The sequence below is a fragment of the Hippopotamus amphibius genome, chromosome 10 (assembly GCF_030028045.1).
Source record: "Hippopotamus amphibius kiboko isolate mHipAmp2 chromosome 10, mHipAmp2.hap2, whole genome shotgun sequence".
Classification (NCBI taxonomy): Eukaryota; Metazoa; Chordata; class Mammalia; order Artiodactyla; family Hippopotamidae; genus Hippopotamus; species Hippopotamus amphibius.
Window position 1 is genome coordinate 62,919,560 of NC_080195.1, and position 6,315 is coordinate 62,925,874.

General features: G+C 43.5%; 1 long non-coding RNA gene across 1 annotated transcript; it reads left to right on the forward strand.

Moving 5' to 3' along the window:
- Positions 1–205: 205 nt before the first annotated feature.
- LOC130830406 (uncharacterized) lies at positions 206–5,387 on the forward strand. Its single transcript, XR_009047787.1, has 4 exons — positions 206–359; positions 3,416–3,525; positions 4,051–4,223; positions 5,128–5,387. It is a non-coding gene; the product is annotated as an uncharacterized LOC130830406 (long non-coding RNA).
- Positions 5,388–6,315: the final 928 nt, after the last annotated feature.

The following is a 6,315-nucleotide window of genomic DNA, read 5'->3' on the forward strand; positions in this document are numbered from 1 at the left end:
TACCTTTCAATATTCTCCTCCCATCTGGCCGGAGGAGTTTCCAGGATGGCGCCAAGTTCTCTCCAAGCAGGGGCAGGAGAGTTGCCCTTAGAGCTCCCTCTGGCTGGAGCCACGCCAGCCCTGGCTAGACTGGTTCTGCAAGTTACAGGGAATGAGGGCTTACAACAAAGAGCAAATGATAATTAAAAATAAGAAGAAGGAAACACACACATGAAAAATCTAACAGCCCAAGACAGCACCGTTGTGAAACCTGAAAGTATCCTTTGGAGGGATATTTCTCCCCTTTCACTTCAGAAGATAAGTTTGGAGTGGGAAGGAGAAAGAGCAATGGTGACACATTGGAGCTCCAGAGAGAATTTGTAAGGAAGAGAGGGGTAAAGGGAAATGGGGCCCCACGGGCTCTGCAGGGGCTTCTACAGCAGTGAGCTGAGGGACTTCTTCCGCTGGCCAGTAGTGTGGTGGGCAGTAGTGGAGAACATGTGACTTCTGTCACTTTCACTTGTGTGACATGATGCAGGTCTGCCCTGGAATGAAGCGGGGTGGGGTTGGGGGTGGTTAGAGAAGGATGAACATCCTGGAGTTGTATCTGGGGACAAAGAAGAGATTTACTCTTTTATTTCTCTTAGAAAGACTGAATTGTGTCACCTGGGCAAACACACATTCAGCCAGTGGCTTTGATATTCTCAAATGATATATTCTGTTGAAACTCATAAATTATACAATAAATTAAGTCCTTTGTGTATTGTTAGACATCTTGGCTAGGTGTATCTAATTGAACACTTCTGTGAGCTTTCTAGGGCCTACTTTCAAATTAGGGTGTTGGGAAGATAAAGTAGTATCACCTTTAGGAAAGCAATTTAACAATATACTATGCATGAATTTTAAAGGTACTTTTACTCTTTGTCCAGTTATTCCATTTTTGGAAACATCCTAAAGAAGTAATAATTAATGCAAAGATCCTGGGGTGAAGATGTTTATTATCATGTTATTTACAAAAGTCAAAAAATTTCTATCAGTCTAAATGCTCAAAAATTAGAAATTGGTTAAGTAAATTATGAAGATCCTCACTATGGATGTAATGGAACTACTACAATGGTAGTTCCAAAGTGTTTTTTATGTCATTGGTCTATCCTATGATATAATTTTAAGAGGGAAAAGCAAGCTAGTAAACTTTGATATGCAATGTAAACTCTAGCTATATAAAACATGCATTATGCGTAGAAATAGGAAATAGATGAAAAATTATCTCTGAGTGATAAGATTATGTTTGAGTTTTATTCCTTTTTCTTTCTCTTTTTTAGATTTATGTTCCAAATTTCTACATAAGCAAGTAATTAAGTTATAATCTAAAAAAAAAGAAATGCATATGTGTGTGTGAGCACACCTGCACGTATATTCCTAATGTGCACATGTGCGGGCACACACACCCTTGGTACCTTGACAGGAAAGCAGCGTGCTCTTGCACAATGGTTGCCACTTATGTTACAAGTTCAATATTCCTATTGCTTTTCTTTTTCTAGCTTGAATAATAGTGGCGGGTCTATTTGCACACACACACATGCACACACACCCCCCCCCATATATACAACATACATGAACACAAACGCACCCACAAACATGACTAAAATCTTTCTGGACATAAATCTGAGATCAAATAGGATGAAGTATACAAAACCGCCTCTCGGAACGTTTTCTCTCTCCCTTCTTCTTCCTTCCTCCCTTTTTCACGTTCCTCCTGACAGCACCGTCCTGCTCCGTGATTCCTGAGGAGAAAATGAGAAAGACGGGCCCTGGGGAGGGGGCCGTGAGGCCAGCAGATCGCCTTGGCAGGGTTAGAGGGTAGTCAGCAAGTCACGAGCCAAAACACTGCTCGGATGGGTCCAGGCTGTGCTGGAGAAGGGCCTGGGAGGCAGGGAGCTTGGATGCCATGAGACGGGCCATCTGGAGCCCCAGTAGGCTCCCCAGCAGGGAGCCCCCACGTTCCAGAGAAGCCTAGCTGGAAGGAAGGCCCGGGGCCAAGGGGCAGGCCCGGCGGCCAGGCTGTCCTCAGGTCCGGAGCGCCAGGACACTCAGCGTCGGCTCAGAGTTGTTCTCTTTCTGTGGGTCAAGGGGGCCATTTCCGCTCCCCTTTCCCAATATACTGGCTTCGTGTGAGACAGAGGTCACAGACTCAAATGTCTCAGGATTTGGCTGTTATGTGAGCGAGGCAGGCCAAGTGTGATGAAACACAGAGCGACAAGGGACTGCGGCCTACCGGGAACGATTGCTCTCTGAAGTGGTCCTGCATACTTTCCTGCCAGCACTTTCGTTCAATGGGTACGAGGCCAAGAGTTGCAGGTCTTCCAGTTTTTCAAAGGAAGTGGAAAATCCAAAGGAGCTTGGAATTCTAGCGTGTGTGTGCGCGCACGTGCGTCAGAGATCTTAATTTTTTTAAATGTTGGCTCAATTTAAAAAAACAAACAATAACAGTCTATAGACCAAATAAAACATATCTGCTGGCTGGATTTAATATGTGGGGAATTTCTGAAATAAAACTAGGTAAACTGCCCCTCACCCCTTCCGTTATGGCTGGTAAGAATAATGGCGTCTCTTGCAAAGAGACAAATATTTAATTTTTACTATGTGTAGAACATACCCTACCTACTATAAGGGATATGTGAGAAATATTGAGCTGTTCTCTGCCTTCTAGAAACTTGAAATACCGTTGCGGCAATAAGCTATGCACTCAGCGAAGTCAGGTAATGGTGTTATGCAGAATTCTGGTATCAAGGCCTAAATGAATCAGATTTCATATACCAAAGTCACCTTAAAAAGAGAGAATGCCTTTCAGATCTTTATTCAAACTTGACTGTAGTAAAGCCAGTGGTGTGGACGTATCCAGGGTATTGTTCACTTTCATATTCCTAGCACTTCGTACATAGTAATGATGTTTAACAAATACTTCTTGAATAAAAGGATAAAGCTAATGAGTCATAGAAGAGAAAAAATAAGCCTCGTGAGCTTAGAAAAATGGGAGAAAAGAGAAGATATTTTCACTGTTGGGGAGGTTGCGCAGAAGACAACGATATCCCAGAAGAAACTGAAGAAACAAAACTTACGACCCAGGAATAAATGCTGCAAAAAAATTAATGCAAATAAAAGTAAAAGAAGCAAGCAAGAAGGAAGGAAGGAAGGAAGGGAGGGAGGAGGGAGGGAAGAAAGAAAAACAAAAGAAGAGTAAAGAACATGCAGAACAGAGATTCTCTCCTCTTCCTCTAGTACCTTCCCATCACTTTCCCATTAAAGGAGACATACTTGTGTCTGCATCAGACTCTGGGGTCAGGCAGAATTATATGCTCACCTTGGTTCTCTCAGGGTCAGAGTTCCAGACTTCTACTCTTCCCTCTTTACCCATGAAATGTTCCTTTTCTCTTAGGTCACTCTCCAATGATAAAGAGAGCCAGGCTCCAGGGCCAGACTGCCTGAGTTCAAAACCCAGCATGGAGCTGTCCCTTGGGAGAGTTGTTTAGGTATTTCACATCTCAGGTGCTGTATCAACCATGCCTCTTCCATGTTCTAAAGTGTGGCATCCAAAGCAAGATCAAATGAGTCCTAATGTCCCATGTGTATGAATAAAGTCATTTAGTCTTCTGAGTATATTGTACATACACACCTAAAAGTGTAAATATCTTGAAGCAACGAACTTTGCTGTTCATTTCTTTTAACTGCCCACAGCATCTCTTATTAGACCCTCCAAAATGTGCCCAGTTTTTAGAAACATCATGTTCCACAATCAGATGATAAGCAATATGGCTATTTTCATAAAAACCAAATTACAACGAATAAGGACAACATATAATGAACACCTAACCTACTAGGGAATGGGTATTATCCTAAGCATTGAAGGAAAGAAAGACTAATCAGAATTAAGCTGACCTCACTCATACTGGTTTTTAATAATTCAGTATTATTATACTTCAAATAGCATGATCCAGCAATCACACTCCTGGGCATATATCCAGAGAAAATCATAATTTGAAACAATAAATGCACCCTAATTGTTCATTGCAGAGCTATGTACAATAGCCAGGACATGGAAGCAACCTAAATGTCCATCAACAGAAGAATGGATAAAGAAGATATGGTACATATGTACAACGGAATATTACTCAGCCATAAAAAGTAACAAAACTGTGCAGTTTGCAGAGATGTGGATGGACCTAGAGACTGTCATACAGAGTGAAGTAAGTTATTTGGGGGCCAGACCATTTGGTCAGTGGGGTCGCCATTCCTGCTGGAGAACAGAGGAGGCTAGCCAGTTCTCACTGTTACCCCTATTAAATAGTCCGCAAAGCTATTTTCCCTCTTTGCTGAAATGTCTAGTCAATCTCCTGATGACCAACTAAGCTTCCCTCATATATTGATGGTGGGAGAAAAGAGCCCAGGATAGGGGACCCACACATTCTGCTCATGTGAATGGGCTGTGTGTCTTTCCAATGAGCATTCTGACTTACACATGAGGGTAAGTGCTGGGAGAGTCAGGTTAGTGGTACTTCGTCTCCCAAGCCAGATGCCAATCTTTGGGATCCTGTCTTGGTAACTGCAACTGACCTTCTTTGATGGTGCCTCTAATGCATCATCATTTCACTCCTAGAACTGCCATCATGGAATAATGGCCTAAGTGAGCAAAGCAGGCAAACACACAGTTGTAGATCAAAGAAGGGAGAAATTGTCTTGAGTAGTCAAGAGAAGGCTCAGAACAGAAGAGGGGCCAGGGATTGTTCTTTAACAATGTATCGGTTTTGGAAAGGTGGACAGAGTGGGAAACAGATGGCATGGAGGGTGGTGATGAATCTTATCTGCTCTATCAGAAAGTTTGCCTTGGGTTAGTTCAGCCCAGAAGTCAGGCTGAAGAGTTTGAACTTTATCCAACAGACTTAACAGGGGAGAAACTAAAGTTCCGAGGAAACAGATCATGGGAAGACATTGGTGTCTACTTGGATCTTTTGGAATGAGTAGAAAAGGCTTCACTGCATTGTCATTGTTGTTTAGAATTAATGAATCAATCCTAAAGGGCTTTGAGGGAGTCAAACCGGGCCCTCCCTGAGAACATGAGCTGATTGCAAATGCCTAATGCTTGGTCGCCAGGAGACAGGTGGACAGTCTGAGAACACACTGGGCCTTGGATTCCTGCAACAAGCTCGGCCATGAAGACAGCAACGAAAGAAACACCACCGTGAACTCAGACCCCGTCATTATTAACAGCTCATCTCTGGTAGCCCTGATGCAATGAAAGCTCACGGTTCTGGCTGTCATCACGGACAACATTTCCAACACAGCCACCCACAAGCCCTTGGAAACACCCGTAGCCTCTGGCAATACCAGGAATTCAAAGTCCCAGCCCTGTCACTCCCAAAATATTAAAAGTAAAAGAAAACTTCCAACGGCCTCATGATGACAGTTTTATGAATTTGGGGTGAGCAGCAGAGACAAGTGCTCATAGGGCCCCTTGGGTTCGCTGGGGGACTTGTACAGGCCACAAGTACCTTGAGCTGCCGTTTTCAGTCTATTTCATTTCAGTCCCAGTTATTTAAATGAAAACTCATCTAGGATTCCAATACCTGAAATGGGTGCAAGCGTCAAGGCTCTGACTAACCAATATGGGGGGAATCCTTTCTGATGGGCCTTTGCTTCTGCACTTTCCACCCCTACCCCACCTCCACCTCTGGGGTTCCTGAGTCACCCCTGCTCAAGCCCAGTGCTCCCTAGAACGCGGTGTGAAAGCGACTAGGCTGGACTCTAGATCTGCAGAATGAAAACTCAGTTTTGCTGTGGCCTAAGGTAATAATAGTTATTATAACCATACTTTTAAGTAACATTTATTTTGCACTTGTTATGGGCCAAAAATTGTTCTAAGCACTCTCCCTGTGTTAATTCATTGGATCCCCTCAACAACCCCCACTTTACAGATGAGGAAACTGAGGTTTGCAGGTGAGGAAACTGAGGTCTACAGACACTCAGTGTCTTGCCCGAGCTAGTATGATAAAAGGTAAAGCCAGGATATGATTCCAGGAAGTCTGATTTACAGAACCAGCTCTCTGAATACTTCAGAGTCATTGGTTCTGCCTCATTACCTTGGGAAAGTTATTAAACCTTTAGGATTTGTGTGCAAGTGTTTAGTTTCAGTTTTTTCCCCCTTCCCAGAAAAGAGAGGAAACGTCAGGGGAGCCAATCAAGATTCACGGGGGCCTGGACCCGAGGCCGGATTTCTTCTGCTCCTCTTTGCAGTACTAGATAACAAATGACCGCCCCAACAGTGTCAGGGAAATCTGACAT